The sequence below is a fragment of the Bufo bufo genome, chromosome 6 (assembly GCF_905171765.1).
Source record: "Bufo bufo chromosome 6, aBufBuf1.1, whole genome shotgun sequence".
Lineage (NCBI taxonomy): Eukaryota > Metazoa > Chordata > Amphibia > Anura > Bufonidae > Bufo > Bufo bufo.
Window position 1 is genome coordinate 155,888,061 of NC_053394.1, and position 22,227 is coordinate 155,910,287.

Below are 22,227 nucleotides of genomic sequence, written 5' to 3' on the forward strand. Positions count from 1 at the left end.
GTCTGACTACCCTGCTGGTTCCTGATCCTGGCTTCGTCTGACTACCCTGCTGGTTCCTGATCCTGGCTTCGTCTGACTACCCTTCTGGTTCCTGACCTCTGGCTTCGCAAAGACTCTGCTCGGTTTCACCATCCGTTTGGACTTTTGCTTTACAGCTTTATTTTCAATAAAGCCTTCTTATTTTCACTTATCTCTTGTTGTACGTCTGGTTCATGGTTCCGTGACAGATTCCGATCTAGGTCTCTGGGTTTGCGATTCCAAACCGCTAAGACTTCCTCTTGTAGTGGCCGAAGATGCCACAAGGCCCAAGGTACTGCCTCTGCAGACGCTGACATGTGGCCTAACATCCTCATGAGAACCCGAATAGACACCCGTCTGGGGGGTAGGAGAAACTCTGCAGCTTTTATTACTTTGTCTCTCCTCTGTGGAGACAGATATAGGGTCATTAGTTGTGAATCTATCACAAACCCCAGAAACCGCCTTGTGGTAGAGGGGACCAACTCTGATTTGTCCCAATTCACGAGCCACCCCAGGTTCTGCAGAGTGTGGAGAGCTTGTTGAAGCTGGGCTTGTAAGATGTCTGCGGACGCGGCTTTTAAAAGCCAGTCGTCTAAATAGGGGACGACTTCTAAGCCGAGGAGCCTTAAGTGGGCGACCACAGGAGCCACAACCTTTGTGAAGGTGTGTGGCGCAGAGGAGATGCCAAAAGGCAACACAGCAAACTGGTAGTGCTTCACTACCTCTTTTATGCAGACAGCAACTCTGAGATACTTCCTGTGGGCCGGACAGATAGGAACATGAAGGTAAGCGTCCTTCAGATCTATCGTCACCATCACGTCTGCCGGGTTCAGGATGTTGAGGACTGAGCGAATGGTTTCCATCCGGAAACGCTTTTTTCTGATAAACCGATTTAGGTAACGCAGATCGATAATCATGCGCCAGTCTCCTGACGGCTTTGGAACGAGAAAGATGGGAGAATACACTCCCTGACCGAGCTCTTGAGGAGGAACCTCCTCTAAGGCCCCTTTGACAATGTACTGGAGTACAGAGTCTTCCAGGATCAGTTGTCTGCTGGGTGTTAGACGTCCTGTGAGGACGAACCTCTCTTGAGGTTGGGAACTGAAATCGATCCTGTAACCGGTGCTGATGACCTGCAGCACCCAAGGATCTGGAATTATTTTCTTCCAAAAATTTCTGAACAAAAATAAACGACCTCCTACTGGAGGATTCAGGCAGGGAGATTCGTGTGGGAGTGAGGGGGGTGGGGACGGGGAGGTGACGGGCTGCCGAGAGTCATTGCTCAGCCCTGCGGTTCCCGCGACCTCTACCTCTCTTGTTAATTTCGGAACGTCTCTGGTTCCTCTCTCTTCCTTGGAATCTCCCCCCTCTGCCTCTCCCACGTCCTCGAAAGGATTGCTGAGGGAGTGATTTTCCCTTCTTGTCTGCTAGACTCTCCATGAGGCGGTCTAGCTCGGAGCCGAACAACCTGCCAGGCTCGTAAGGGAGGGAGCACAAATTAAATTTTGACATGTTGTCCGCTACCCAGGGCTTCAGCCATAAGGGCCGTCTGCTGGCAGCAGACAAAGCCATTGACTTGGCAGCAAGCCTTAGCTGCTGCTGAGACGCATCCGCCAAAAAATCAATGCCTAATAAAAGGGTCTTGAATTGATCCAGAATGTCATCTCTGGCGATTCCCGAGTCTATGTCTGCCTGGATCTTCAGCGTACGGGCGCGAATGAACTCAGACACCTCGGTACCGGCTATGGCCACAGAGGCAGAGGCGGACGCCGCAGCATAGTTGCGCCTAAGCAAACATTCTGCGCGTCTATCCAGGGGATCCTTCAGGTTACTCCCGTCATCGGAAGGTACCAAAGTTCTTTTAGAAAGCTTGGCTATCGCCATATCCACCTTAGGCGGAGGGACCCAATCCAGGGAGTCCCCGTCCTGTAGGGGGAACATCAGCTTAAACCTCTTGGTTAAGACCGGTCCTTTTTCTGGATGTTTCCATTCGGTCGCCATTAGTTTTTTAAGCGACTCGTCCACTTTGAAGGCCCTTGGCCCCCTAGCGGTGGAGTGTGGAGCTTCCCCATGCTCAACATCCTGGTCCCTTGACCTGATGGAGCGCAGTAATCTTTGTGTCTTCTCTGCCGGAAAAGAAAAGACCGACTCCTCTTCCTCAGAGGAAGAATTCTCGCCAAGCGAGATCACGTCTTCTGACATAGGAACAGGCCCCGGCGAGGCCTGCCTGGGTCTCTTGTTGGAGACCGCCCCCTTGATCTCTGCGACGGAGGTGTCCAAGAACTCCTTCATCCAGGAAAACATTTCAACAACCGTCGGCTCAGGATTGGCTGGCCTAGGGCGGCAGCCTGGACAACGATGAAACTCGTAGCTGTCGGGTAACGGGGTGCCACAACTGGAACAGGCCAGGTGCTTCTGCTTGTGGGCGACTTTTCCTAGAAAAGAAGTAGGCACTATTAAAGCTGGTTTCAACGCGCTCAGTGGGTCAAGATCAGACGTCAATCTTACCCTGAGATGGTGACGTCATGACTCTAAGAATTCTGAACAACCTAGAACCTTCTGATCAGAGTAGGTACTCTCACAGCCTTAGCACTGGATCAGCAAAAGTCAAGACCAGCTGCACACAGGAACTGAGTGCAACACTGACCCTGCCAGAAACCTGGCCTTATATAGCAGGAAGGGGAGGCCAGGGGGAGGAGGAGTAACAGCTCCTCCCCCAAAAATCTCCAGGCTCCCCACTGAGGGACCCATTTATAAAAAACGAAGTTTTATTAGCAAGTTAATCGAATTCGCTCCTCCCCCCCTCCTCCACAAGCACATCAGCTAATTTGCGCTAATTCGCGCTAATTTTTTATCGCGGCGGCGTCTTTTTTTTTTTTCTTTTTTTTTCCGGACCGGAAGTGACAATGACGCACTTCCGGTCTCGCGTCCGATACACCGGAGCTGAGAAACGATCTCAGGGCCGGCCGCAGATTACAGAGGAGGTAGGAGGGGAGCGCAGGAGCGGAGCGGAGAGGAGACAGGGGGGAGGGAGCTCACAGCTCCGCTTACTGAGTACACCCTGTCAGAACTTACCGGCTACCTGCAGCCAGACCGTCTCCATACTTACGCTCCCAGCCAGGCAGGGGACCCTGTAAAAGAAACTTGAAACATTAAGACAAAATAAAAGCAGAACTTCAGCAAGTTTTTCCCCCAACTACTGAGGGAGAGACTCTGAATAGAGTCGAGCCTGTCAGACCAACACACAGGACAAAATAAAAGCAACTAGCCCTGTGTGAGGGCGGCCTATATAAGGAGGGGGGAGTTAATTAATTAATTAATTAATTACTAGAGATGCAGAATTTTATTCAGCAAAAATTCCGCCTGTCCTGACCAGCTTCACAGGGGCGAATACCCCCCCACTTGTGCTGCTGGTTAGGACGAAAGGGAAAAGGGCCTTCCCTAAACTGTTCCCACAAAGTTGGAAACATACAATTGTCCAAAATGTCTTGGTATGCTAAAGTATTATGCTGATGGGGCCTAGGCTCATCCCTGAAAAACAACCCCCATGGCATTATCTCTCCACCAAACTTTACAGTTGTTACAATGCAGTCAGGCAGGTATTCTCTTGCTATTCTTCAAACCCAGACTTGTCCATCAGACTACCAGAAACAGAAACGTGATTGATCACTCCACAGAACACGTTTCCACTGCATCATGCTTGGTGATGTAAGGCTTGTGTGCAGCTGCTCAGCCATGGAAACCCCTGCCATGAAACTCCCAGCGCACAGTTGTTATGCTGATGTTAATGCCAAAGGAGGTTTGGGCCCCTGCAGTTATTGAGTCAGAAGAGTTTTGGTGACTTTTATGCACTATGCAACTCAGCACTTGTGACCCCACTCTGAAACTTTATGTGGTCTGCCACTTCATGGCTGAGTTGCTGTCATTGCTAAATAATTCCACTTTGCAAAAATATCACTCACAGTTGCGTGGAATATCTAGAAAGAAAGAAATTTCAGGAATTGGCTTGTTGTCACAGTGGCATTTTACTACAGTACCACACAAATTTAGTGAGCTCTTTAGAATGACCCATTTTTCTGGATTTTATACACCAATGGGACTGAATGAAACACCTGAATTCAATGATTAAAGGGGTTTTCTCATCTCAGACAATAGGGGCTCATCACTAGGATATGCCCCCATTGTCTTATAGGTAAGGGTCCCACCGTTGGGACCTGCAGCTATATCGAGAATGTAACACCGAAAATGAAGGAGGGCGCACTGCGCATGCACAGCCGCCCTCCATTCATTTCTATGGGGCCGCCGAAAATAGCAGAGTGCTGGCTCGTCTATTGCCGTCTGCCCCATAGAAATTAATGGGAGTATGGGCCACGCATGCGCGCCACGCTCCAATTCACTTCTATGGGAGAGGCGGGGATTAGCGCTTGGTGGTGGACGGACCCAGGGAAATCTGGGGTCCTCCAGCCACAGCGATCCCCGCTCCGTTCTCGATATAGGTGCGGGTCCCAGTGGTCCTAGCGATATGCCCCCATTATCTAAGATGGGAATACCCCTTTAAGACAAATTCAATACTTTTGTCCTTATAGTGTATGTTCTTTGTGAATTCCCTGCTGGAAAAAACAGGTGGAGGAAAGATGCTAACTCAATAGTATATGTACTGCATACTTTCAGTCAGACCCTAGGTATTTTCTCTTGCTATCTATGATTTCATCCCTACCTCAACATAAAAATGATATGTACCAGTTGTGTTCAATTGTTTGTTGAAATGATCAGGGAGACATTCTTAACAAAATATTTTTTTTTATTAAAAAAAATATACAAAATGTAATATCAAATAAATAAAAAATAAATATATAATAGATAAATAAAGAAATAAATATATATATAATAATAGATAAATATATAAATAAGTGGTTCAGTCATGGGCACGCCCGCAGCTGGAGATCCTTGTCTGTCTACTGAGATTTTGTTTTTAAAAACATGCGTCCGGAGAGGCGAGCGGCCTGCAGTAAATTGCGTTTGATGTTTACGTGGATTATCCTCCGAGCGCACACTGCGTCATCCTGCAGAATAGAAAGAAGTAAAGTTAGACAATATTGGCAATGAAAAGAGCCACATGCGATAAGACGACCAGTAAGACATATAGAAAGTATCCACAGCCCTTCAACTTTTCTCACATTACAGCCTTATTCTTCATTGGATGAGGTATGTTTTCTCATCAGTCTACACACAGTTTACCATGGCAACAAAACAAGAGGATTGTAGAAGTTTATGCAAAACTGAAATCTCACATTTCCGTAAATATTGAAACCCTATGCTCTGTACTTAGTTGAGGCACCTTTAGCAGTGGCTACAGCCTCAGTTCTTCTTGGCTGTGATGCTAAAAGCTTGCTATATTTGAGGAGTTTTTCCAATTCTTCCCTGCAGAACCTCTCATTCTTTAATTTTTACTAGCATACATTTAAATGATAGTATGAACTTGAGAGGAAACATGTGGAAGTGTGACTGCAAGTTAGGCTACTTTTACACTTGCGCTTTTCCTTTCCGCTATTGAGATCCGTCATAGGATCTCAATAGCGGGGGAAAATGCTTCCGTTTTGTCCCCATTCATTGTCAATGGGGACAAAACTGAACAAAACGGAATGCACCAGAATGCATTCCGTTCAGTTTGGTTGAGTCCACATCGCAGACAGGATCACGCTGCAAGCAGCGTTTTTCTGTCGGCGATGTGGTGCGGAGCAAGACGGATCCGTCCTGACAATACTGCAATAATTGTTTTTGCCTATTCCAGAACCCACAATTTCTTAGCTTTATTTTTGGTCTGATCACACTAGGACCATCTAGCATATTATGCCTAGTAAAGTTAGTCAGAATGGAAAGAACATGTAGAAAAGGAAAAGTGGTGTGAATATGTCATTGAAACATGGAGTTAGAGTGGATAAACACCATAGTACTGAGCTGCCAGTCAGTCATATTATGACCTCTTTAGTCCTTCAGGATCTCATCAATTCAGCATCATTATTATAATCCAAGATGTAGAAGAAGATACCGTAATAAAGTATATATCCTCTATTAATGGGATATCACTTGATGCATTTGTCTAGTTGGGAGGTCAGACACAAAAAGATGTGATTATAAGGACCATGGAGATTATTACCTGCTCTTCCAAGATCTTCTCCAGCTCAATGAAAAATTCACCTATCCTCTTCATAGAGAGATGACTTTCTGTGGTCCTGGAGATCTGGAGAGAAATAAAATTAGTTGATTAGTGACTGCCCACTGTAACACGCAGGGTGGTTCTAGGTTACTTTGGTATGGAACTTACACAGCCCTTCAGCAGATTCGCCTGGTGATCCAGATCTTCCTGAAGTTGTTCCCAGGCCGCCTGGTTGATCACAAGTTTCTCCTGGTGCTTTGTGTAGAACTGGATGATTTTGTATAAGAGTTCACGCACTGTCATGGCTGCAGATTCAACCTGTAAATTCAAAGGTGGAAATGTATCATGAGGAGAATATTTAAAGTCAGTTTTGTTTGAGTCTGTGTTGGAGTACTTAATGCCACATTTATCAATTGTTGTTGTTTGATAAATTTGTCTTATCCTTAAGGCTACATGCACACGAACGTTGTTTGTTTCCATGTCCGTTCTATTTTTTTTGCGGATTAATTTCAAAGGGTCCACAAAAAAAATGGGTGGCATACGGATGTCATCCGCTTTTTTGGGCGGATCCGCAATTTGCGGACTGCAAAACACATACGGTCATGTGCATGTGGCCTAAACCTAACATTTTTTTCTAGAAAAGTTACTCCAGTTTTCCTACTCCACCCACAGAGTGGAGTGAGACATCGATAAATCTGGAGTGAAACGTATTAATATAGCCTACTATTCCACCCACATTTCAAAACTGCAGTAATGTAAAAATGCAAAAAGTCACACAAAAAAATGCAAAAAGTCAGTTTTTTTGTTGTTTGTTTTTTAAAGAAGGAGGCACTATTAATGGGGGGCTGCAAAACATATTAGTTACATTACTACATGAGGGCACAATTAGTGTGAAGGTACAAGCATTACTACTGTGTAGGGGAACAAAGTGATGCATTACTATGTAGGGATCACAAAAGAGAGCATTATTATCTGTGGTGGGGGGGGGCAAAAAGGGGGCATTATTAATGTGTGGAGCACTATTACTGTGTGAAGCCTAAAGGGGGCACTTTTACTATTTGGGGACACTAAGTCTGTCAGGAACAAGAGAGTAGGTACTATTACCATGAGGGTCACCAACTATTATTATGATTATTATTACAATCAGGGGAACTATTATGTCTGACGCAGTATGGGTGGCGAGATTGTGTGTGTGTATTTCTGACTGTGGCCCATAGGACCCTTTCCACGCTCCTGGGTGGAAAGTTCTGAATGGGGTTGAATGAATGGTATTTTGTGAAATTCTGCGTACCCTGGCTTACTTCTGCCCCAAATGGAACCTGAAGGCCATTAGATGCTCTGATTATCACTGAAAGGTAACACAGTTGTTGATTTACCTGACTGGTTTTGAAGAGATGATGAGTTTCCGGGAGGGTTATGTTGGTCTGACAATCAACTGATGTCTCATTCTCTGGAATCTGGAACACAAAATAAAACAACGAGTAATTAGCAGATGAAATGTCACATTAAGGTCTCATGCACACGGCTGTTGTTTTGGTCCGCATCCGAGTCGCAGTTTTGGCGGCTCGGATGCGGACGCATTCACTTCAATGGGGCCACAAAAGATGCGGACAGCACTACGGCAACGGGGCGCACACGCTGATCGGCGGGGGTCCCGGGTGTCGGACCCCCGTCGATCAGATGCTGAAGATCTATCCAGAGGATAGATCATCAGTTAAAACAAACTGTAGAACCCCTTTAAGGAAAGTGTACACAGTGATGTAATAACGACAGGATAATGTGCACGCTGATATCAGTATAGGAACAGTGCACACAGTGATGTCACAATACAGAGATATTCTACTTTGTGATTATACAGCGCAGGAATTATACAAAGAGTGAGGCTGTGGTACAGACATAAAGTATATTACATGGCATAGCACAGGAATAACACAAACCTGTTTTCTCACAGCATAGGAAAAAATAATGCTGTAGATATAATGCACATATGATGCCTAATACAGGAATAATATAGTGATGTCACAATACAAGAATAATGCAAAAATTGATGTCGTAGAGAAATAATAATGCACACGGCAGGAGAAACCATGGGGCTTTATGGTAAAGCTAAGTTTTTCATGCCACCCTAGATACATTTCGTCATTACTAACTATATCTTTGAGTGGATATGGGCCCCTTATTTGTTGAGCCCCATATCAGCTACAATGCCTGCTACCCTGGTAGTTACACCTATACATGTGACTATTGTCAATTCATTCTATAGAAAGAAGAGATGAAGACAAAAGTGTGAGGAACTCACCATGTGCTGGAAGTTCTTGAGGTAGTCTTGCCGCCATATGCATTTCTTGGAGTAGACAATGGAACCTGTACAGAGCAGGAGAAGGAACGTCCAGGTGTTGACTGGAATCATTATCTCTGGGCTCAAGGATGCACTGATAAGAAGATATAAAGTTGGGCAAGAGATTCTGGGCTCCTCTGTCCTGCTGAAGACTTCGCTCAGTGCTGTGACCCATCTTCACAGCTACACAGTTATATAACAAAAGCAACCTTAGATGTTAAAAAAGTGAAAAGTGAAATCATCTAAAAGAGAAGGGATTCCCGCATCAGTTTTATTTTCCTTACACCATTAAAGTTTTTTTCACGAATGCTGTTTGTAGCGACATCTAGTGGCGATCTTACATAATTCAAGCAAAACTTCCAAAAAGGCTTAGCTTCACATATACGGCACAGCTTTCTGATAGGCTGTTCCAGCAGAGAACAGCCTGCCGGAGTTCTCCGGACCAGGCATTGCCGGATGTTACCATAATGCTGCTGGCTCCATTGACTATAATGGGGTCTGGCAGAGATCCGGCCATTATTTGCTACATGCAATGGTTTTTGTCTGGGCATTCTAAGCTTGAACAGCCTGCCGGAGAGCTATGCTGCAAATGTGAAAGTATCCTTACCTGAACATTCCTCTTACACAGTTTCCATTTAAGAGCATACTTAGATGTCTGATGTCAAGTATCATAAGTACAATGTATCTTTGAGACAAATTATTCACCCTGAGTTTAACACCTGAGTCTAATTCCTAACTCTGACCACTGACTTTAACACCTGATTATGATGCCTGACACTGACACAAGACTCTGACAAATGACACCTAACTCTAACATTGATATATGACTAATCAGTATTTAGGGTAATCCAAAGAAGGTAATTATACACAACCAAGTCAAGTTGGTCAATCCAAAGAAGGTATCTTCATTCCAAGGATATCTAATCAAACGTACAGTCCTGGAGAACCCCTCAAAAGTTGGAGATACACATTATGAAAGTCACAATGTCAAACAATTGGATGGAAATAATAAATGAATTGCAACTAACCTAAAGTTTGAGTGCTGTGGTTCCTTGACAATGTCAAACATATCATTATAAAATGTGCTGATGTTCAGCAGATGATGAGAAGGTAGAAGTAAGGACATTGCAGTTCACATATAAAAAGGGGTTAATGACATTGCTGCTCATATGTAAAACAAAAAGTTATTTGTCAATGCACATTTTGAAGGTCTTTCACCACAAAATGTCTACAAAGTCACATGACTGTAATGATGGAGCTGATGCTATGGGCATTCAGCACAGAAACTGCTCTTGCAGAAAATGAAAGTGTTGTCCACAGCAGTCACATTCCAGTGGTCATAGGGTTTGAAGATGTGATCTGACTGGCTGCTTTGGACAGCACTAAATATAATAAACAAGATTCAAACTTCCGAACTCCCCAGAACCCCAATATCTGCTAAACTCTTGATACAGTGCATACCTTTTTTCACATATGCAGCCCTATGCTAAAAAAAAATCATGTTTTCCCCCATCATTCTGCACTCAATACGCCATACTGACAAAGTGAAAACAGAACATTGAAATCTTTGCTAATTTATTGATCAGTCTCCCCCCACAGCATGATTCTGCTACCACCATGCTTCACTGTAGGGATGATATTGGGCAGGTGATGAGCAGTGCCTGGTTTCCTTAGAATTGATACCAAAAATTTTAATCTTGATTTCATCAGACCAGAGAATCTTGAGTCTTTTTGCAAATTCGTGGTGGGTTTGTAGGTGTCTTTTACTGAGGAGAGGCCTCTTTCTGGCCTCTCTGCCATAAAGTCCAGATTGGTGGAATACTGCAGTGATAGTTGACCTCCTGTAAGTTTCTCCCATCTGCAAAATCTTTCAAGCTACGCCAGAGTGGCCATTGCATTCTTGGTCACCTATCTTACCAAGGCCCTTCTTCCCTGATTACTTAGTTTGGTGGGGAAGGGCAGCTCTAGGAAGATTTCTAGTTGTTCCAACTTCTTCCATTTAAGAATTATGAGGGCCACTGTGCTCTTGGGAGCTTTCAGTGCAGCAGAATCTGAGCTTTAAAGGTAATTCTTTCCTCCTCATGGCTAGGCTTTTGCTCTGATATGCATTTTCAGCTGTGAGACTATACAGTCAGGTCCATAAATATTGGGACATCGACACAATTCTAACATTTTTGGCTCTATGCACCATCACAATGGATTTGAAATGAAACGAATAAGATGTGCTTGAACTGCAGACTGTCAGCTTTAATTTGAGGGTATTTACATCCAAATCAGGTGAACGGTGTAGGAATTACAACAGTTTGCATATGTGCCTCCCACTTGTTAAGGGACCAAAAGTAAAGGGACAGAATAATAATAATCATAAATCAAACTTTTACTTTTTAATACTTGGTTGCAAATCCTTTGCAGTCAATTACTGCCTGAAGTCTGGAACGCATAGACATCACCAGACGCTGGGTTTTATCCCTGGTGATGCTCTACCAGGCCTCTACTGCAACTGTCTTCAGTTCCTGCTTGTTCTTGGGGCATTTTCCCTTCAGTTTTGCCTTCAGCAAGTGAAATGCATGCTCAATCAGATTCAGGTCAGGTGATTGACTTGGCCATTGCATAACATTCCACTTCTTTTCCTTAAAAAACTCTTTGGTTGCTTTTGCAGTATGCTTTGGGTCATTGTCCATCTGCACTGTAAAGCGCCGTCCAATGAGTTTTGAAGCATTTAGCTGAATATGAGCAGATAATATTGCCCAAAACACTTCAGAATTCATCCTGCTGCTTTTGTCAGCAGTCACATCATCAATAAATACAAGAGAACCAGTTCCATTGGCAGCCATACATGCCCACGCCATGACAATACCACCACCATGCTTCACTGATAAGGTGGTATGCTTAGAATCATGAGCAGTTTCTTTCCTTCTCCATACTCTTCTCTTCCCATCACTCTGGTACAAGTTGATCTCTCCAGGAGGTAGGTGTATGTGTATGTTCAACAATCAATAATCAAGAGAAGACTTCACCAGAGTGAATACAGAGGGTTCACCACAAGATGTAAACCATTGGGGAGCCTCAAAAACAGGAAGGCCAGATTACAGTTTGCCAAACGACATCTAAAAAAGCCTTTACAATTCTGGAACAACATCCTATGGACAGATGGTGCACATACACCTACCTCCTGGAGAGTGTTCTTGACCTAGCAAACTGTTGTGAAGGGTGTTTTCTTAACTAGGGAAATAATTCTTCCGTCATGCACCACAGCTGTTTTCCGTGGTCTTCCGGGTCTTTTGGTGTTGCTGAGATCACCAGTGCGTTCCTTCTTTTTAAGAATGTTCCAAACAGTTGTTTTGGCCACGCCTAATGTTTTTGCTATCTCTCTGATGGGTTTGTTTTGTTTTTTAAGCCTAATGATGGCTTGCTTCACTGATAGTGACAGCTCTTTGGATCTCATCTTGAGATTTGACAGCAACAGATTTCAAATGCAAATAGCACACTTGAAATGAACTCTGGACCTTTTATCTGCTCATTGTAATTGGGATAATGAGGGAATAACACACACCTGGCCATAGAACAGCTGAGAAGCCAATTGTCCCATTACTTTTGGTCCCTTAATAAGTGGGAGGCACATATGCAAACTGTTGTAATTCCTACACCGTTCACCTGATTTGGATGTAAATACCCTCAAATGAAAGCTGACAGTCTGCAGTTAAAGCACATCTTGTTTGGTTCATTTCAAATCCATTGTGGTGGTGTATAGAACCAAAAATGTTAGAATTGTGTCGATGTCCCAATATTTATGGACCTGACTGTATATAGACAGTGCTATGTCCTTCCAAATCATGTCCAATTAACTCAATTAACTACATGTGAGAGATGATCAAAGATGATCAAGAGAAATGGAAAGCCCTCAAAGCTAAATTTCAAGTGTCATAGCAAAGGGTCTAAATTCTTACACTACTGACAAAAATGTAGGGATAGTTCGCTTGTGGGGGAAATCTCAGGATGAACCTAAAATGCACTCTAACCTTTACAGGTGAACTTAATGTGACCTTCTCTAAATTTTTGAATGCACATGTCCAACTGTTCAGTGTTTCAGTACTTTTTGCACAACTTGCTGTTCTCTAACATGGAGCCTAACAACAAAATTTGCAACAGGTGTTTGATCCATGAATTGCCCAATAAATTTTGTGGTTTAATTATAATTGGTATTTAAATAGTCCTCCCCATCATGCTGTTCACATTTTGACATCATGAGACCAACATGACACCTAACAATTGATCAACAGTACCTCACTATTGCGAGTCTTCAAGCAGGATGTTCTCAGACGGAAGTGGCCACTGAAGTTAGAATGTCACAGAGTGTCATCAGCAGGTTACAACAGAGATACAGAGAGACTGGAAGAGTCACAGAGAGGGATAGAAGTGGACGTCCTTTGGCCATATCCCACACTGATGACCGCTTCATTGGGAACAATGCCCTCAATAATATAGTTAAGCTAGTCATTGTGCCTCTGCATGAACAAGACAGGCCTAATTTCATCTTCATGGACGACAATGCGCCAGCTCATCGAGGTCGCATCAATAGGTAACGGCTGCTGGAGACTGGGGTACCTCAAATGGGGTGGCCTGTACTTTCTCCAGACCAAAAATTAAAGGGGTTATGCAGCCAGTACATATTGATAACCTACTATTTCTCCAGGGTAGATTATCAATATCTGATCAGTGGGGGTCCAACTCCCAGCACCCTCAACGGTTAGCAGAAGAGGAGGTGATGCTCGTGCGAATGCTACTTCCTCTTCACGATTGCAGTCGAAGACTCGGCAGCACAGTGTAATGGCAAGTGCTTCTTCCATTTTCTTGAAGAGGAAGCAGCACTCGCACGAATGATGCCTCCCCCTCAAACAGACAAGTAATGGCCATTAATGACCTCCTCTCTCTCTCATCATGAATAGAACAAAGGGCAGCTTGTAGTGTGGGTTCCCATCACTCATATACTAATCAGTCATTTATATCATATCAATATGTTGCTGATTCAGACCCCCTGAATTAGTAGGGGGATCAGATCCATATGCTAAAACCTTAGCACACATGAATGTTCTCAATGAATCAGTTGCTGGAACATCCAAATGGAGGACAGATGTTCACTCAGGGGTCGAGTCGAGGGGGAACGCGTGTGAACGGCGTTCCTGCACTTTTTTCATGGCAGGAACGCCGTTCCCTTTCATCATGGTCTGTGTGCGGCGGCGGCGGTAGGCACTGAGATGAGCGCTTCCATTGGGGAAGTGAAATGCTCATCTCCCTGGTGATCTGTTTCTGTTTATATCGCTGTCCTCAGGACAGCGATACAAAGAGAAGGCTGCGGAGGAGCAGGGCAGGGAGGTGTGTCCCTTTCCTGTTCCTCTGATAGGCTGCCGGCACTACTAGGCCGGCAGCCTATCAGAGGCCGGCGGCGCGATGACGTCATCGCGCCGCTGGCCTGAGCCGTACAGCGCTGGAGTCAGGACACAGGCTGGAAGAGGCCTGCATCGCATCGCTCCAGAGAGGTAAGTACAAGTGTTCATTTTTTTATTTTTTAACTATATTATACTGGCACATGATTGGGGAATTTGGGGGGGCCCATTACTGGCACAGATTTGGGGGGGGGGGGGGTCTGGTATTACTGCCTTATGATTGGGGGGGGTCTGGTATAGTGGCACATGATTGGGGAATTTGGGGGGGGCCCTGGAATTACTGGCACAGATTGGGGGGGTGGGGTGTCTGGTATTACTGCCATATGATTGGGGGGGGGGTGTCTGGTATTATTGCCATATGATTGGGGGGGGGGGTCTGGTATAGAGGCACATGATTGGGAAATTTGGGGGGCCCTGGAATTACTGGCACAGATTTGGGGGGGGGTGTCTGGTATTACTGCCATATGATTGGGGGGGGGGTCTGGTATAGTGGCACATGATTGGGGAATTTGGGGGGGCCCTGGAATTACTGGCACATGATTGGGGGGGAGGTGTCTGGTATTACTGCCATATGATTGGGGGGGTGTCTGGTATTACTGGCACATGATTGGGGGGGGGGGGGGGGTCTGGTATAGTGGCACATGATTGGGGAATTTGGGGGGGCCCTGGAATTACTGGCACAGATTGGGGGGGGGGTGTCTGGTATTACTGCCATATGATTGGGGGGTCTGTCTGGTATTACTGCCATATGATTGGGGGGGGTCTGGTATAGTGGCACATGATTGGGGAATTTGGGGGGGCCCTGGAATTACTGTCACAGATTGGGGGGGGGGTCTGGTATAGTGGCACATGATTGGGGGGGTCTGGTGATACTGGCACATGATTGGGGGGTCTGGTATTACTGGCACATGATTGGGGGGTCTGGTATTACTGGCACATGATTGGGGGGTCTGGTATTACTGGCACATGATTGGGGGGTCTGGTATTACTGGCAAATGATTGGGGGGGTCTGGTATTACTGGCTGATGAGAGGCACTGGGGGCTGCTGGAGAGGCACTGGGGGGCTGATGAGAGGCACTGGGGCTCTTATCTGAGGTCTGATTGGGGGTCATTCATATTGGGGTCTGAGCTGAGGTGTGATCTGAGGTCTTATTAACATTGGGGATCTTATTGGGGCTGTTAGCTGAGGTCTGATTGACATTGGGGGTCTGATTGGTGGTCTGACCTGAGGTGTAATGAAAAATATTTTTTTCTTATTGTGCCCACTTCCAGCCCGGAGCCCAGAGCACTGATCCGGAGCAGCTTGGAGAAAAAAGGCCTCACAGTCCCACACTCCTTCTGCTTGGCCAAGCCTGTCAGCACCACTGAGGCCAAGCCTGTCAGTCTTCAGAACTGTAAGTAAATTATATATAAGGGGAGTTTTTGTTTTGTTTTGATCACAATGTCACAATGCTCAGTCCGCAGCGACACAAATTACAGCATGCTAGATTTTCTGTGCTTTTTTTTTTTTCCGCTACACGTAGCTTTCAAAAGCCCATTCACATGTAATATATTTTAAAGGGGTTTTCCCATCTCAGACAATGGGGCTATATCGCTAGGATATGCCCCCATTGTCTGATAGGTGAGGGTCCCTATATATATTTGTTTATTTCATGTTAATTTTGCAGTTGTTTGTGTAAACTGGAGCTTTACAATAAATGTTGCACTGAATTTTCGGCGAAATATATTTTTTTTGGGGGGGGGGGGGGGGGGGTTTGCAGTGGATCTTGGGTGAGTTCCCACACTTTTTTTTCCCAGGACTTGACCCCTGTGTTCACTCATTAGTAGGTACACTGTAACCATCATGTAAGAGGGTCATAAATTTATGGTCATTGGCTATGGCCACTACACTGTACCATAATCGAGCATGGCACAGTGACTCACACAGACATGGCAAGCTTTAACTTAAAGAGTGGTTTACTCTTAGACTGAGGAAATGAGCTTTAGATTACAGTCTCCTATAAAGGGCACACATTTGATGGTTACACTCTATATTGTGGCACAGAGCTTGGCAGTTCCACCAGATAAATGTGAGGCACATAGCTTGGTGGGTATCAATACTAAATTAACTATTTCTAGTCTGGAAGTGGTCTGTAACCACTTAGAGTGTCCAGGACCTTCTCTACTTCCGGATGGAGTCCTCAGTCAGGTCTCAGGGACACTACTCCTCTCAGCAGGCACAAGTCCAACCATGACTTAGCTTAGCTCTTCAACGCTCTGCCAAATACAATGATGGACCATGAGGTGTTTGGTATTTTTTTTTTATCACCAAGCCCCTCTTGCTCACCTGTAGCTTTCTCAACATCTTTTATGCCTCTCTGTATATGCAGGAATATAAGAGGGTTAAAACTGATATGGACTGTCAGTGCAACCCCACTGCCTAACTGCCCACAGATGTAACACTCACTGGTGTTATCCTTGAACTGTATATAGTTGGCAATTGCCATATTTTGATGATGCCATGTGAAGCATTGTTTTGTATATTGCACTCTCCATAGTGTAGACTTTTATAATACATAGATATTATATGTATTAGATCTAGCCCAAAGCTACTGCGGTTGAGCCACACCCAATGCAGAGAGAGAAGCCATTCACTGGTTACAGACCAGATCTCAGTCCGAAGCAACTCTTCATGAGCCATGCCTGGAAAAGAGATGGGAGCCTACAATTGGTTATGAACCAGATCCCAGTTGGAAGTGCCAATATGTGGGTGAGCCATGCCTGATAGTCAGGAGAACTTCACAGTGGTTGTGAACTGCTACCCAATGTATCCTGAGTGGGCAACTGAGCCTGACACCCTGCACTGTGACCTGAGCCAAAGTGTTACTAGCAACATGTTCATTGAAATCAATCAGAAACCTGAAAAATAGAATCTGCATCAAAATCTACACAAAAAGCCTATTTAAAGAAAAACAGCTCAGAAAATGAGTGGAATGCAGATTTCACACCATTGTCTTCAATGGAACAGGAACGCTTCATTACTCTGCGTTTACTGATAATCCACATCAGGGAAAAAAGCAACATTTATTTTTGGGGCAGATCCTGCATAGAAATTCTCATTGAAATCAATGGAAGGCCTAAAAACCACAAAAAAAGTTGCAAAAATAAAAAGAACATGCTTTAAACAGAAACCCACATACTAGCTGAAGCTTTTTGTGTGTGTGTTTTTTGCACAGATTTTGATGTGTTTTTTAGACCTCCTATTGATTTTAATAGGAATTTCCATGCCAAATCCACACCAAGAATGAACATGTTGCTTTTTTTCTGGAAAAGGGCTTTTCAAGTCACCCATGGATACAAAGGCTATATATGAACTACAGAAGATTTCACAAAGAGCAAATCTTTTATGCGGATTTTGATACATTTTCTGCACCAAAATTTATGTGGAATCTGCTCTCAATCCACCTCAAATTGTTTTCAATGGGAAATTCTGTAGATTATATGGAGCATTTTTTTTTTTTTGCGCATGGATTAAAAATCTGTTTTGTGGGAAAAAGGCAACATGTTAATTCTTGATGTTGATTGTGAAGTTCCCACTGAAATCTGCGCAAAAGAGGGCACCAAGAATGGAAAACTATATTAAAAAGATGTACTTTTATGCAGGGACTGATTTCTCTTGAAATTGCCTTCTTATTTTTCAGCTACAGAGTGATGGTTTGTAAACACAGGTCACACTGCATGCCACATATATTCCCCACATAATAAAGTCAAAAGCATAAGGTCTGACATTCAATGAAATAGGGGCACCTGAATTGTGTCTTGATTTGCTCCAGAATTGTTGGTGCACGTGTTATATTCCTAATAAATGAAGTGTATGTGTCTTAATTTTCTTTCATTTACAACATACTAGACACAAGTTTTTCTTTAGACAACATCTGCACCAGGCATACTTTGTGCCTCTTTTGGCACAGACTTATAGACAGTTCTTGACGTATATTTTGGACCAAAACTATACCATCTCCAAGGTGATATAAAAAGTGGTGGTCACAACAACGCATTGTGTCACAAATAGGGATTTCTGTGGCGTATTGTGTTTCATTCTCCCTTCATAACATGGGATAGCATGCACAATGACGATGGGCACCAGTTACTTCTCTGGCAGTTTACATTTCAAGAATACAGGGGTCTGATGGTTCTCATAAAGCAATCTCTTACTCTCATCCACTAGATATGTTCCATGATTTCAACTCTACGCAGCCATACAAATGAGGTCTTCCAGTTGTATTCTGGTCCATGTCGTAATGATCAGATGTTTTTATGCATGGTATTATTTATTTAAAAAAATATAGAAAATGCAACAATGCAAAATAAATATATAAGTGGTTCAAGTCATGGTCACGCCCGCCGGCTGAAGATCCTTGTCTGACTACTGAGATTTTGTTATTAAAAACTTGCGTCCGGAGAGACGAGCGGCCTGCAGTAGAATTCGCTTGATGTTTACATAGATTATCCTACGAGCGCACACTGCGTCATCCTGCAGAAGTTAGAAAATAGATTATGTTGGTCATGGAAAGAGTGCATGTGTGAAAAGATGACCAGTGTTACATAGAGAAAGTATTCACACCCCTACATTGGACAATGTTTTCTTTTCTCGTGGATCTACACACTGTTCCCCATAACAAGAAAACTAAGTCAAGATTGTAGATGTTTGTGCAAAACTAAAATCTCACATTACCATTAGTATTTACTCCCTAGGGTCAGTACTTGAGGCACCATTTGCAGTGGTTGAAGCCTCAGCTCTTTTTGGGTATGACACTACAAGCTTGGTAAAGCTATATTTGAGGAGTTTCTCACATTCTTCTCTGCAGAAACTCTCAAGCTTGAATTCTTACTAACATCTATTTAATAGATTAGCAAAAACTTGAGGGGGCAGATGGGGGAGTGTGACCTACGCTAAGAAAGATACAAAATGTCTTCAGGGGGAAAAAAGTCCAGTTGTTGGGACTTACTACTACTCACTGCATTTCTTCCTCAAATTAAAAAACATTAAAAAAAAGTGGCATTAAAAAAAAGTAGTATGAAGCCACCTTTATGTACAACTGCTGACCACACCATGAATAAATATATTCATAAGGATCATGGAGACTGTTACCTGCTCTTCCAAGATCTTCTCCAGCTTAATGAAATATTCACTTATCTTCTTTGCAAAAAGATGCTTTTCTATGGTCCTGGAGAACTGGAGAGAAATAAAACCTTTTGATTAGTGACTGCTCAATGTTAGGGCTCATGCACACCACCATGATTGGTCCAGGAAACACAGTCCATGTGTTGGCCGCATCTCCCTGGCCGACCGTGGCTTCCCTGACCCGAACTGACTGTATCATAGTAATTTACAATACAGTCAGTATTTATCTGATTGTGGGACTATTGCAGTGTACTCACATGATGATGTGAGTACACAGCAATAGCGCCAGGATCAGATACACACTGACTGTATCCTAAATTACTACGATACAGTCAGTTCGGGTCAGGGGAGCCACGGTCAGCCAGGGAGATGCTGTGACACATGGACAGTGTCTCCTGGACCGATCAAGGTGGTGTGCATGAGACCTAATGCTCAACATGTATTTAGGTCACATGGTGGAGAACTTACTCCACCCTCCAGCTGATTCTTCTGGTGATACTGCTCCCAAGCTGTCTGGTTGTTCACAAGTTTCTCCTGGTGCTTTCTGTAGAAGTTGATGACTTTATAGAAGAGTTCACACACTGTTATTATGGCTGCAGATTCAACCTGTAAATTCAGTGTCACAATAATTATTGAACTGGATGTTGTTCAAGGTGTTTCAGTCATTCTCAGTGGAGAAGTCTTTGGTGAAAGCAGTAGTGTAATGATTGCAGTTGACCAGCCTTTTTTTTTGTCATATTAATGGCCCTATAAGCTTGGCTGTGGACAGCAGGCAGCAGGAAGAGGATCCAGCTGCTTGTCATGGGAATTGAGTCAGGTGAGTTTCAGGTTGTTTTATTTATATTGGCTCAAAGGGGGCACTATTAGATTAGGGCTACAATGCAACTTTTTGTATTGCTACTGATTGATTTTAACTATCAAGCCTAAGCTGCAGTCCAAAGGAATACATTGGGTTGTAACTTGTATGCAAACTTGTGAACTACAGTTGTCATGCAATAGTTATAATCAATCACTAGTGCTACAAAAAAATAGCAGTGTAGCTTAGGCTTAAAGAGGACCTTTCATCTGGCAAAACATTGTGAACTAAGTGTCATGATCTGTACAGCGGCGCCCAGGGATCTCACTGCACTTACTATTATCCCTGGGCGCCGCTCCGTTCTCCCGCTATGCCCTCCGGTATGTTCGGTCACTTGGTTATAGTAGGAGGAGACTGCCCTTGTTCTCCTGGGCGTCTCCTTCTCCTAGGCTGTAGCGCTGGCCAATCGCAGAGCAGAGCTCACAGCCTGGGAGAAAAAAACCTCCCAGGCTGTGAGCTCTGCGCTGCGATTGGCCAGCGCTACAACCTAGGAGAAGGAGACGCCCAGCAGAACAAGGGCAGACTCCGCCTACTATAATCAAGTCCCCTAAGTCTCTGCCTACTATAACCAAGTGACTGAACATACCGGAGGGCATATCAGGAGAACGGAGCGGTGCCTAGGGATAATAGTAAGTGCAGTGAGATCCCTGCGCGCCGCTGTACAGACCATGACACTTAGTTATCAGCCCCATTGATAAAATGTACTCCGTACATCGTGGCGCAATTGAAAGTATATTAGAGATAGTTTTATTAGGGCATTAGGTACAACATATTAAAAGTTTATGTAAAGGTTTAGTTACTCTTTAATGAACAATTGGGTTTTTATAAAATACTCCATACACTGGTTTAGTTCTCCTCCACCTGGAATCTGAAGACCATTAGAGGTAACGCAGAGATTCATTTACCTGAATGGTTTTGAAAAGATGACGACGAATGTCTGGGAGGGTTATGTTGGTCTGGCATTCATCTGATATTTTGTTCTCTGGAATCTGGAAGAGAGTATATAACAACATATAATCAGCAGCAGAAACATCATAAATGAAAGTATCTAGTCTAAAAAAAAAAACATATCAACAAGGGCATGAAGCTCATAAAAAGTAACTTTTATTAATATACGATTAAAAAGGCAAAATAATAATAGTCCTTAAAGAAAGAGAAGAGAAAAAATGTCATGAACCTAGGTTCATTAGATAAAGTGCTGATCCAAAGGTAGGCAGTGGGAGAGGGGAAATAACGTAGGGAGAATTAAACTTTCCCTAATCAGTCCTATATCTCTCTTAGCCCAGAGACGTATCCAAGTGGTGAGGACTCTCTGTCCTCGTGCTTGCCTGCAAAAAAAAAACTATTGTACCCTACTACACCCCGACGCGTTTCCCGCAAAACAAAAGGGTTCCTCAGAGGGTAACTACCAGTAGGGTAAATAAAAATGAAAATATACATCAAGCAACAGCGTCGGACACATACAGGATGTGCCACGATACTTCTGTGTGGAGCTGCGCTGAGCAATCCCCAATTGCAGATACAAAGAGTGTCTCCTGCATTCTAGAGCAATATACAGATACACAATATCCCATTGTGTGATGATTAAGGCTGATCATTGGGTATCCCGGTGTTCCGTTAGATTTCCCTACCTCGTGAGATTTCCCTACCCTCGTCACTTCCGGCTGCACCGGACATGACATGAGGAGGTGTGCTGGAGGTGTGCCGCGCATGCGCACAACGACAGGGTAGGGAAATTTCACAGCAGAGTTAGCTGGACATGCGCCAGGAGCCTCACCTGCGGTTAGGGTAGGGAAAAATTACAGCCCAGTGCTCCCGACGCATGCGCAGTGTCGGCCAGTGTCCAGCTGTGAAATTTCCCTCCCCCGTCGTTGTGCGCCTGCGCGGCTTGGCACACCTCCTCACGTCATGTCCGGTGCAGCCGGAAGTGACGAGGGTAGGGAAATCTTATGAGGTAGGGAAATCTAACGGAACACTGGCAGCGAAATACCCTGTGATCAGACAATCGCTGAATGAACCTTGTAAGAAAAGGCAAAAAGGACCTGTAACCTCTCCTGACATGTTTTAACAACTGCATCATTTCCAATGTAATAGCAATTCTAGAGCATCTGTTCTTATGAATCTATGCTGTGCCATATCGCTATTATTCCTACTTAAAGGAAATGTGTCATCAGAAAATGACCTATTGTTTAAATCATGTTTTTATGTTCAACATATTTTTCAAGAATTTTTGATGATGTTTTTTTTTTA